This window comes from Oncorhynchus kisutch, unplaced genomic scaffold (assembly GCF_002021735.2).
Source record: "Oncorhynchus kisutch isolate 150728-3 unplaced genomic scaffold, Okis_V2 scaffold955, whole genome shotgun sequence".
Classification (NCBI taxonomy): Eukaryota; Metazoa; Chordata; class Actinopteri; order Salmoniformes; family Salmonidae; genus Oncorhynchus; species Oncorhynchus kisutch.
This window is the reverse complement of record NW_022262900.1, coordinates 86,906-100,244: the sequence shown is the minus strand read 5'-3', so window position 1 is coordinate 100,244 and position 13,339 is coordinate 86,906. Positions and strand designations below refer to the sequence as shown.

Genomic DNA, 13,339 nt, shown 5'->3' with positions numbered 1-13,339 from the left:
ATGTTTTTGAACAGTTGGACAAATGTCTAGCAAATCTGGAGGGGGGCGGTCTTGAGATCAGTGTACAGAACGAGAGCGCTAGGTTTAATTTGGCACCCCAGACACCTATAAATCAGCCTTTAACACCAATGTCCGAAGAGTCTGAAACCCAATACGATGTTTTTGAACAGTTGGACAATTGCCTAGCAAATCTGGAGGGGGGAGGTCTTGATCGAAGTGTACATGTTTTGCGTCGAAATAAATTCAGCAATATTGAGGTTCGCCAGTTTTTCAATTTCGCATGGGGGGGTCAGATTCGGGAATATGCTGTGTTTTACGTAATGCTTATGGACACTTTGAATGAACTGTTAGCTAGGATTAGAGATTATAGCGAACCTAGGGATCTCTTACAGTTGGAAATTTGTGGAGACAGTCTACAGAGCAAGGTATCGCTTATTTTACAGAATGGTGAAGCAGAGCTTGAACAATTTGTTAAACTGCTAGAACGCCTTGTTCAGTCAAATTTAAACGTGCTAGCAGATAGGACCCTCGAACTTGTAGTACAATTAGTACGACAACCACAAGGGGGCGGGGGTCAGAGACGAAAGCTCGAGAGTTTAATGCAGTCCGAAATCATAAGCAATAAAAGGGCCTATCTCATAAACGTTCACAATCCAGGTAATAAGCTATGTTTTGCCATAGGTTTGGCCCACTTACTCAGCCCAGGATGTACTGATCAAGCCGCGTTACAAAAAGCTCGAGAGCTACAAACTGCGGTGGGTCTCGGTATACAGGATGCTGTGGCTTTCTCAGACATAGTCAAATTTGAAAACTTTCTGAACATCAAGATTGTGGTTTTGTACCACAGTAGGGCTAATGACGCTCTCCTCAAGTTCCAAAATATACCCGAACCACATCCTAAGACTATGTACTTTTATGTGCAAAATGAGCATTACTATGCCGTAACTAACATCACAGCCTTTTTAGGCGCTCCATATGTCTGTCCAGCCTGTCATACCGGCTACACACGCATGGGGGGGCACTCGTGCCGTTACAACTGTTCAGTATGTCTGGATAAACATTGCCCTATGCAGCCGCTAAACATGACCCCCTGTGCGGATTGTCACCGCACATGTCGTTCGGCCTACTGTTACGAAAAACACAAAACTGAAACATGGCATCCCAAGGCATGTAAATCTGTAAGCAGTTGTGACATTAACAAGAAATGTCCAAAATGTCATTGCAATTACAACCTTAAAATAGATAGCCCTAAACCTCATGTTTGTGGAATTATACACTGCCCAATCTGTAAAGGTCCTTTGAAAAGCAGAGACGCGGAAGCGGTTCAAGAAGTAACACATGAGTGTTACATTCAGCCCTTGGCTGAAGATGAACATACAGAGAAATATGTGTTTTATGATTTTGAGACAAATCAGCAATCAGGGGTTCATTTGCCTATTTTTGTGTCAACCATGACTTTCAAGGGTGAAAAATGGTCGGCCGAGGGACCCAATTGTGCCCGGCTCTTTCTAAAACATTTTAGAAAAGCCCAGTACAGAAACTTCACGTTTATAGCTCACAATGCTAGGGCCTATGACGCCTATCTGCTTCTGAACCCTTTGATACAGCAAGGCGTGGCCCCCAGTGTCATAGCTCAAGGGAGTAAAATATTATGCTTTGTTGACCCCGCCTTCAAACAGAGATACATTGACAGCTTAAGCTTCTTACCCATGAGATTGGCTCAAATGCCAGAGGCCTTGGGTTTTGAAAACTCTGTCAAAGGCTATTTCCCTCATTTCTTCACATCTGAGGAGAATCTACATTATATAGGATCTTATCCAGCCCCCGAAATGTACGGGTGTGATCAAATGTCTCCCAAAGAGCGTGAGAGATTCATGACATGGTACGAGACCGTAAGACATGGCACTTTTGATTTCCATAAAGAGATGGAATCATACTGTGACAATGACGTTGTTATACTTCGTGAAGGATGCCTCAGATTCAGAGAAGAGGTAATCAAAGATGCGGGCATTGACCCCTGGAGCTGTACAACTATTGCATCAGCGTGCATGAAAACCTATCGTACACACTATCTAACTCCTGAATCTATAGCTATCCCATCGCCAGACAACTACCGACGCCAATTCAAGGCCTACTCTAGTGGTTCCATTCAATGGTTGGAGTACTTGGCCCAGGATAAAGATATTTTTATCCAACATGCTTTGAATCGGGGGGAGAAGGCTTTTGGGCCTTACCATGTAGATGGATACACACAGATTGACGGGGTTGAGACAGTGTATGAGTACAACGGTTGTTTCTTCCACGGTTGTAAATTATGCTTTGTCCCCCAGACCTTGTGTGTCCTAACCCAAAAGACTTTTGGGGAAATGTACCAAGAGTTTCAAGACAAACTGAATTCTTTAAAGGCTACTTACGGGTTAAAAGTTGTGGTTTTGTGGGAGCACGAATGGACAGCCCTCAAAAAGGCAGATCCTAGTGTTAAGGCCTTCCTTACCCATTATGACCCTCCAGAGCCCCTGGAACCGCGACAGGCCTTGTTTGGAGGCCGGACCAATGCTTTGACATTGCGTTATGTAGCTCAACCCGACGAGACAATAGGCTATGTAGATTTTACATCCCTATATCCTCATGTAATGAGTTCCTCATTCTATCCTATAGGGCATCCTGAAATTATTCACAGCGACTTTGACGAACCCCAAAATTATTTTGGTTTAATCAAAGCGACTGTCTACCCTCCTAGGGGGCTGTTTATACCTGTGTTGCCTTACAAGGGTCCTAAAGGAAAACTTTTCTTTCCCCTTTGTCGCACATGCTGTGAAAACCACAACCAGGAAAACCCCTGTGATCACACAGATCAAGAAAGAGCCCTGACCGGTGTATGGGTCACTGTAGAATTCTCTAAGGCTTTAGAGAAGGGGTATCGTGTGGCCAAAATCTTTGAAGTGTGGAACTTTTCCAGGAAATCAGACACACTTTTTAAAGAGTACATCAAAACCTTCTTGAGATGCAAGCAGATGGCTTCAGGCTATCCTGCATCGGTCACAGATCAAGAAAGTAAAGACCAGTACATTCAAGACTACCATGACAGAGAAGGCATCCTTCTTGACCCTGACAGAATAGAGGTCAACAAAACCAAAAGAAATGTGTCGAAATTGTACTTGAACTCCCTTTGGGGGAAATTAGCGCAGAGATGCAATATGCTAACAACTTCGATCATTAAAGACCCCGAAGAATTTTTGGAATTTGTTTTTTCGGACCAATACGAAATTTCACATTTTTCCTTCTTGAGTCAAGACATTGCCTTGGTGCAATGGAGGCGCCACCAAAAGTGGGTTCTACCCCCGGGTAATGTAAATGTGTTTCTTGCAGCATTTACCACAGCCTATGGCCGCCTTGAACTGTACACCCTCATGGAACAGCTTCAGAGGCGGGTTCTTTACCACGACACAGACTCTGTGGTCTATGTAAGCAAACCGGGGGATTGGACCCCCCCACTTAGCAACTATCTTGGGGGTTTAACGAGTGAACTCGAAGAGGGTGACCATATTACAGAATGGTCCTCATGTGGTCCAAAAAGCTATGCTTTTAGGACTAAAGCCAATCACGTGGTGTTGAAAGCCAAAGGCGTGACTCAAAACTATGAAAATGCACCGCGTGTAAACTTGGAATCAATCACGCGCTTGGTCGAGGGGTTCGTAAAGGACAAGAATAGTGACTTGGAGATTTTGAGCTCCTACAACAAAATAGTGAGGGATAAAAAGGGGTTCCATCTAAGAAACGCACCACTCACTAAAAGATTCAGGGTAGTCTATGACAAGAGACAGCTATTGCCTGACGGTACCACATTGCCCTTTGGCTACTGACTTATGCTACAAGCCCCAGTGTGTCTTAAAGCTTAAGATATTATGACTGCTGTCGAGGGTTTTGACCCCCGTCTACAATTGCCTTTTTCAGCATTAATTGCAGGCCCTTCAAACAGTGGTAAAACTTTTTTTGTAAAAAGTATTTTAGAGAATTCTGAACATGTGTTATCTCAAAAGCCTGACAATATTGTATGGTGTTATTCATGTTACCAACCTCTGTATGATGAATTATTGAAGACAATAAAAATCAAGTTTGTTGAAGGAATACCCGATTCTCTGTCTGATGATGAACTTCTCCCCCCACATGTAAATAATCTGCTGGTTTTGGACGATATGCTATTTGCTGGTAGCGAACACCCTGAAATTGCACGAGCTTTTACCCAATATACTCATCATAGAAACCTGTCCGTGCTTTACTTGGTCCAGAATGTGTTTCACCAAGGTAAAAATAGTCGGACCATTAGCTTGAATGCCAACTACATGGTATTGTTTAAAAATCCTAGAGACAAACTGCAAATTAGCACTCTAGCTCAGCAGATGTACCCTGGACGGAAATCATACTTTATGGAGAGCTATGAGGACGCTACCAAAGAGCCATTTTCTTATTTAATCGTGGATTTAAAAGCAAATACTCCAGAACACCTTAGGCTACGTACAGGGCTGTTTCCGGGGGAGAGGCCTGCTGCATACCTTCCTAAAAAGTAAACGCTATGTCTCTGCGTTTAAAAAGAAACCTCCCCCTCTTGAGAAGGCTAGTGGGTTCTACAGCTAAAGAACGGAAGGCCATCTTGGGTCGCTGTTCTTCAGATCTCATATTAGCCCTATGTGAGATTGCTTTGAATCTTCTCAAAGGACGCATTCCACTCACCCTGAACCAATTGAAAAAATTAAGGAGACAAAAGACAGCGATCAAACTCTTTGCCAATAAAAGGGCCAGTCTTCAAAAGAAAAGACATAGTATACAACAGTCTGGGGGTTTTCTTCTACCTTTACTCAGTATAGCCGTGCCCTTCATCACCAGCCTTATTGCGGCCAGACGTGGGGGTTGAACACGTGGTGTGATGGCCACTAAAATGTACTTGGTGCCTCAACAAGAGTTGGATAGACTTAAAAAACAAATGCAGGGTCCTGAAGATATCAGACAAACAGCGGAAAATGATTTGGATACGGCCATGAAGGATGTTTTGAACCGAAAAGGATTGAACCCCTATGATAAGATTCAAAAATACACAAACCTAATGCAAAGGTATTTGACTCGGGTAAAGCAAGGGGAGAGAGAGACTAACCATTTAACCCTTTCCCTACCGGACCCTTTAACAGATGTCGAACCTAACGATAGCCATGCCCCTGTAAGGCCTGTACCGTCGATCTTACCTAGTGGAGATAATATGTCGGGTGAAGCTCAAATGCCATTTGAAGATAAAGTTATGCATGACCTACTGACACATGTGCCTTTACGTAACAGGAAGAATGTTAAATACATTATGAACAAGATAAAAGACTCAAAGGGGATAGCTGCTTGGAACGACTCTGGAGAGTTTATCCTTCAGGGCTCTGTGGTTAGGGGGTCCCATATGCAGGACTTGCTTAAAAGTACCACGGCTGCCCACAAGGTTGCTGATGACCGAAGGCCTCCCGGCTGGCGTCAGTTTCTTAAGGCCCTGGCAATCCTCAACATCCCCCTCTCCGGTGTACCCAACCATAAGCTTCGTCAACAGATTCAAGCTTTAAAACAAAAGCCTTCAACGAGATACAGCACCCCTAAAGATGCCCCAACGACACCGTCCCCCTATGAAAGCGATGATGCTAACTCATTTACTCCCATGAACGTCTCAGGACCTTTTCCTAAACCCGATCTCTCGGCGTGGTTAGACTTTTGAAAATGACTTTTGAATGACTATGATTAAATTCAATAAATTTTTTATTTGAAAAATAAGCAAGTTAACATTTGTGGCATTCTTGAAACATATGACGTGAGCATACGCCTTGATTACGCGTTCTTAAAGGACACACATTTGAACACTTTTGATATTTTCTAACAAAACAAGATACAAGGTTATCATTACTTCTTAAATCATCCTTATAAAGAGACATAACATCTTCAAAAGAAACTCCCCGGGCTCTTTGGCACAGGTAAAATACACAGTGGTGACCGCATGTAGTGGAAAGGTTATCTTGCACTTGTTTGATGTTGTAGTAGATCTTTGTACCGTTTAGGGTCAAAAAATCTTTAATAGATTTAGGGAAATGTGAAAAACCGCGGGGAAAGCCATAGGAATCAAAAAAAGTTGAGATTTTTCGTCCACCTTCCTGTTCTAATGTCATAGCTAGCCAATGTTCACCAGGCATGTGTTTAGGATGGGTATTGACAATAAACATTGCAGGCCTCTCAGGCCATATCTCAATAGGTAATTCATCACAAGCCAACACTCCACAAAATTGTTTTCCAATCAAGCGGCTCATGAGCCCGTCCAACTCTTGGGTATTCATGTCTTTGTTCAAAGGTCCTTAATAATAATCCACTAAGACCTGTCTTCGGGCATTCACTTCCAAGATTGAATCAGAGCATGCGTAAACAATCATGCTAACTGTACAGGCTAAAGGTGTACGGAAACGCATTTCCAGCCTGAGGTTACCTTGGGACACCACAGACAGATTTCCTGAGGTGTCATCATCAGGTGATAAATTGAAAGCATACAATGTGTAACCCTCTGCAAAATCATTTCTGTCAATAGGTAAAGAGAGATCTTTTAGATGTCGCCCTGTAGCCAGGAATAGATTGTAAAATTCTCGCACAGATATGTTGTTATTAAATTGTGGTTGGAAAGCCTTCGCCGGAACCTGACGTCCGTCCTGACAGAGCGCTACATACTCTGCATTGAAGTGCTGAAAATTAAAGGTTTTTTTATCTAAACTGCCCGTATTAGAGGCGTGATCAACCAGACCTATAACCACATATCTAGGTAAAGGGCCTAGAAATAGGTTTTCTTGACTGCAGATTCTACTGCCCACAGGTATGCTAAAGGTTTTCATGGTAATTCTTTGGAGAGGGTAAAGGGCATTTCCTTTCATCAAAGCATGTGAGTGACCCAGGCGCACGGCCGGAGATACAGATACTTTTTTAATAAAAAGGGTTGCCCCCAACACTTTCAAACTAAAATCCCCGTCTTGGGGAGACATCAGGCAAAAATCATCCTTGGCCCTGGTTAATTTTAATCTTAAATCAACCGAATTTAAGAGTAACCGTTCTTGAAAGAAAATGTCAGAGTGTATAGGGCCTAGCAAATGAAACTCTCGAGATTCGGCGCAGTAGCGAGCTCGTGCCGCTAGTCCTTTGTTTGCACCGGTGGAAGGGTCTGTCGATTCCATAGAGGCTCCTGCAGTATCCTTGCTAAACAGCCCGGCGCTAAATTGGGTTTTGAGAGTGTCTTCGGAGTAGTTTAGTAAACACTCCATGATGGCTCTATAAGGGTATGTAGCGCTGCTTTGACTGATTAGGCGTTCACCCAAAGTCACATCAACTTGGGAGAAAATGGTGGCCAAGGGGTAATTAATGAGACTCACTTTGGCATCGTCTGCAATATTAGACCCATCTCTTTTGGTCACTTTTAGACGTAAATGCACCAAGGTGTTGTTGAGGTCCAGATAGTTGTCACCATGGCCTGGTATGAAAAATTCGATAGGCCCGTTATCGGTAATAGCAGAGAGAGGGGCTATCTCCACATAACTGGATCTATCTATTGAATGCTGCGTTAACGGTGCCGTGAAAAGATCAAGTTCTGTCTTTATAGCTTCAGAGGACATTCGATGTAAAAGAGCCATGTCACTTATTCTTTTAGAAAATACTTCCTAGTATTCTTTTAGCCTGTTTTGGTACAGACCTCCTCACTTTACCCCGTCTTTGACTTACTGAGGTTCTTTTAACAGTTAACCGCCGCTTTTTAGGTGCCGGCCTACGCCTTAAACCAGGGGGTCTCTTTTTTGGCCTTCGAGACAATATCATAAGCCCCGAGCCTTCTTGATGCTCCACCTCTGGTGACGCCCTTCGGGTCATAGCATTGGCTACAACCTCACTTACTATATTTTTAGCCGCTGATTTTAAATGTGGTTTGGCTATGCTGAAGCCTCTCTTCATAAACGGTAAAACCATCCTGAAGAGGTTACGGAATATACCTCCTATCCCCGAACCATACATTGTCGGCGCTCCATGATATCCTGGTAGTCCATTACCCACTTGATCCACATAGTATGAAACATAACGGTTAGGGTCGAGCTGATGGTGCTCCATAACACTTTTATTTGTATTATGTTTATAAATATAATACAGCTATTATATATGTAGAGAGGTTTTGGTGGGTCTAAAGTGGAGTTTTACAATCGTTTTACCATAAGTAAATTCAATGTTTTCGTTCTGATCCGTTTTAAGCTCAACCAGAATGTTTTCAATATAGTTCTTGCTGACATGTACGTAGTGCGGCTTGTCATAATTGACAGTGACGATGTCCCCATCCTTGCCGTCTATATGAACTGTTCGCAGGAGGGGCACACAGCTGTCTCCGACCCTTTGATAGGTTATGATGTCGGTATAGACAAATATGTTGTAAAAGCCTGCATGTATATCCGCAGGGAATGGGAATAATTTATCGTTCACATACGTCCATTTATTGGGACCCATCCCCAACATGTAGGATAAATTACCGCTGGTCTTTATACCTCCGTTAGCAGGCCCTGAGATTTGTATCCTTTTATGGATTGGATTGTAGAATAGGAATATTTCCATCTTGTTCAGGGTTAGGTGTTCATTCAACTCTGAGACGATCCTGTCGACGGTTCTATAGAAACCTTTTTTAAGCTTAATAAGTTTCGCAGGTTCCGAGAACCTTTTGCAATAAAAATCACGGTCCTTAGCTTTGATATTATACCAACTATGGGGGTATGTAATCTCGCTGAGACCTACTTCCCAAGCCTCTGATAACTCTATAGGCTTTGGAAAATTGGTTGTATACTTCGAACTCTGATTATTACGATATATCTGTGCCGACGCATTACTGGGGAGAGTCAGGTAGAAGCCGCTGTGTTCCATGATGCCCAACTGTGTACACGCGAATGATGCGCTAGTTATCATGACTAGGGGTTTAAATTAAGCCCCGTTGCCTCCACCACATCCTGCTCCAATACCCAACTGTTGAACTTTTGAGGCCAGTTTTTCCAGTGGACCAGTAACCATTTTTTACCCTTTTCTCTCTTCTGATCTAGAATCTCCTCCACGTGAAAGACTTTGTCTTTACCCAACTGGACCTTCTGTAATTCCTTCTCATAAAAAGATCCCTCTATAAGATCCCCGTCATAATCTTTTAATTTGTAGACCGGCGGAATGCGTGGCAGACATTCGGTAACGGTAAACAACTCCGAGCTAAAGCCTTGTTCGTATTTTTTGTCGAAAACACCCCTCAACTTTGATATACGCACCAAGTCACCCACTAGGAATTTAAAAGTCATTTTTTTCTTACGGCGAAGTGGGAACAAACCATACATATTTTTAAAGACTTGAAAAGAGTTTTCCGAAGAGACCTCCGAGGGCTTCATACGTATAGTCTTATGGTAGCTGTGGTTGTACCCGTTTACTAAATCCTGAACTATGTCTGTATATCGGTTGGTGTTGTGAGCTGTAAAATAGCGCCACATCCGCTCTTTCAAAGTCCTATTAAAGCGTTCCACAACCGAAGCTTTCAAATCAGAGCCTGTAGCAAAATGTACTATATTATACTTATTCATTAGCTTCTGAAATGTTTTATTAAAAAATTCTTTTCCGCCATCCGTCTGCACTTTCTTGGGTGCGCCTCCTGCCTTCAAGATCGATTCAAAGGCCCTGGTCACCTCTGCCCCGCTCTTATTTTTTAACACCCTTACATAGGCTAATTTAGAGAAAATATCTATAACCGTTAGCATGTAGCGATTTCCATCATTTTTATCGGCAAGGGACTGCATGTCACATAGATCCGCCTGAAATTGGGATAATGGATGCGTAGAAAAAACTCTATTTCTTCGAAAATGTTTTCTTACAGGTTTATGTAGAGTGTAGGCATCTTGCTCTGATAACCATTCATTCACTTTAGCATCGCTTAACAGACTACCTGTTTCTTCGACTATAGCTCTCTGTAAACGCTCTTTACCCCCATAAGACCCGGGGTTAGAGGGATTATAATATATGTTTTTCAACAGCTGCTCAGCCATCCTTCTTGCCTCTCTGAGGTACAATAACTGTAATGAGCCACTTTCATATAACGACAACATTTCAGTTTGTGAATTTTTATTTTAAGAATGCAGCAATTATTACGTATACAGACAATTCAGGATTTGTTGCAAGATACAAGTCCCCGTTTTCTCAACAATCACAGCATGCAACACCCTGTATATATTGTTTAGATTTACAGGTTTGTTTCGCTGAATTTTTAAAACACACACGTCTGATATATAAGTATATAAACAACAAATATGATACACATTCACATTAAAGGGTGGTTCAAACAAATAATGTAAAATCTTAGCCAAAGTTATTTCTAGTTCTTCAGAATCCTCAACAAGCCTTGATACCATATGTGACCATTGTAAACTCTCGCCCGTATGTCGGACATGTTTCATGATTTGCTCCATTTTTAACACACGCTCTACAATAACCCCTGTATTGTGGGTTGTGTAGAACTTTACATTGTTCACTTTATTTTCAATAATCTGATGCATAACATTTGTAAGGTCTCTCAAAAGAAAAAATGTATTTATTCGCTCAAACATCGTAGACACATAGTTACCCATAGCTCTAAATAAACAAAATGTCACTCGGTCTCTTGGGATTTATTGAGCCAGAAAAGCATCACATCAGCCACCACAGCTTCCCTGTATTTGTTGTCGTCCACCAGGGTGTGTCGGATTTCTTTGAGTTTCTCATGGATGAAGATGGCCTCCTTCAGTTCATGTAGGAAGGCTTCGGTTACCCCGTAAACTCTAGGGATAGACGGCGCAATACCCATAGACTCCAGGGCGATGACCAGCGCTGGTATAAAACGGCAGGACCACAGTCTTTTCACCAGCTCCTCAAAATGATTGAAAAAGTAGTATCTAGGAGGGTCGTAGAGGCAAGGATGACGACGCTGGCTGGTATGATTGATCTCACAGCCGATGCATTTTTCTCGTATATATTCGCCAATCACCACGTTTAAAAGTGTAGCTACAGAGGCCTTGATTGTATCCACAAAAATAGTACTGGCCACCCCATCAAACACATCCTCAGGCTGGGTCAATGTCGGTGGTGTCACGGGTTTTGCCAGGGGTGCGTAGAGTGTAGGGCTTCGTGGCATAGAGTCTTTAGTGTCGGGCCCCCATGACGTAGTGGCTTCCTCGTAGATGGTCTGGAGATCCATGGTGTATGCTGAAATGAAGAACTGGCTGCTTTTTTCTTTTTATTGTAGAACAAGGCCATTGGGTATCTGGGGGGGCGGGGTTAAAGCATCCGCTTACTTAGTTTTCTTCTGACGCTGTATCTTCTTGAGGCTCTTTTGCATCGTAATCTTTACGATTCGTATATATTATGCACTTCTTTAAATGAACAAGGCTCTGACGCTGTTGGCTCTGTACAAAGAGAGCATCCAACGGTTGCAACATTTTCAATTCCAGTACATCCCAACTCTTAAAAGGAATAAGCAGACGCAGTCGGGTATCCCCAGTCAGGCCACCACCCCTAAGGTTGTGGTTTCGGATTGCCTCGGTGCCGATATAGAACTCCACGCTGCCGCACGGTCGGCCATTCTTTCTTTGTATTTTCACCCTGTGAAATATTTGTCCTGAGGAGTCAGGGGTACCTTCCCAACGGGTCTCGTGGCCCGTGAACACACTATACCCCTTGGTGATAAGGCTCAGTTCAGGACACACAACCTTGCGAAAAACCGACCAGTCTTCAACACCATATTCCAAGCCTACAGTCTGGTCTGTATATTCTTCTCCTTCATCTACCGTATAGAGGGTCACTCTACAGGCCAGGTAATCAAACCGATACCCCCACTGCTGGCCATTAGACATCAACACTTGATCTGTCAGAGCATTTGCTGGCGGTATTTGGGTTCTATACACATTTAAAAAACGTTTTTTTGGCGCATCATATATTGCTGGTTGATACTTTGCCCTTGCTCTATGGGCAACCCGAAGGCCTGTTTCAGTTGTTACCGTCATCACTGCTTTGGTACCGATCCCAAATTCCATGGTTATTCTTAAGATCTTGTGCACTCTTAAACAGGTATTGTTCAGCGGCTTTATAAGGGGCCTTAACCAACCCAAACCGTGAGAAACAGTAACAGGTTGACCTGACACATGGTCACTTACTCAACCCCACCAACCCCCCTGGGCATGCACCCTTCTACATGACATAGGGTCATAAATCATTACATAGGGTCATAAATCAGGCTTGGGTCATCAATCATTAACGGCCTGTCAAATGGACCCTTACTCAACCCATAGCCCCCACCTAACCAGGCTTGCCTGACCAGAAGACATGCACACGTCATCACTACATAGGGTTCACATAGAGTTCACATAGGTTCACATAGGGTCATCAATCAAAATTTTGACACGTGACATCTACTTTAATCTCTCTTCTGTGGCTTGACTACAAACCTGTAACCTATGCTAATGTGGCCTATAGAGCTAGAAGGATGGATAACCAGGTGTGTAAAGGTGTGAGGTGGGATCCTATCCCAAATGGACAACTAATCCCTATGTACTTGTGGAGATCTGAGAGGATATGATTGGTATAAGAAACACGACTAAACTTCAACCTCCGGAGGGGTCAAGAAAGTTCAATTTCGTTGTCGGCAGGATTTGAACCTGCGCAGGAAGATCCTAATGGATTTCTAGTCCATCGCCTTAACCACTCGGCCACGACAACAGTCTTGTCAGCAGTGAATGGGCCACCAGGCATAGCCTACAGAAAGTGATAATTTTACAACTGAAAGACAATGCAGTAACTCATTAACTCATTATAATGCAATAAAATGAATTGTTCCCCTCATTCATTATTAAGTACAGATGTTTTCTAATTTCCTTGATCAGCTCCAGAAGGTTTTCATTTGAGAGTGTTTATTATAAATTGTTATTTCATTTTCTTATTATTACTGCTAAGCAGCATGACTCCTGAGAGGCACTAAACAACTGTCAGAAGTGGGATTTGAACCCACGCCTCCATGGGAGACTGCGACCTGAACGCAGCGCCTTAGACCGCTCGGCCATCCTGACTACAGCACAGTACCTGGGTATCGGGTTAAAGAGTATGGGGTAAAAGTAGAAATAGGCACAGCAACGCAATCACCACAGAGACCAGTAAATTTATGCACGATACCGACTTGCACTTTCAATAGTCATTTGTTTTTATCAATGAAAAACTCCAGTCATTGATTTAACCTCAATATGGCCTTCAATGGAAAAGAGTA

General features: G+C 42.9%; 2 non-coding genes across 2 annotated transcripts; both read right to left on the bottom strand.

Annotated features, from left to right (window-relative positions):
• Window positions 1-12,716: 12,716 nt before the first annotated feature.
• trnas-aga (transfer RNA serine (anticodon AGA)) lies at window positions 12,717-12,798 on the bottom strand. The gene has a single exon. It is a non-coding gene; the product is annotated as a tRNA-Ser (tRNA).
• Window positions 12,799-13,062: 264 nt separating this feature from the next.
• On the bottom strand, window positions 13,063-13,145 carry trnal-cag (transfer RNA leucine (anticodon CAG)). Its single transcript has one exon. It is a non-coding gene; the product is annotated as a tRNA-Leu (tRNA).
• Window positions 13,146-13,339: the final 194 nt, after the last annotated feature.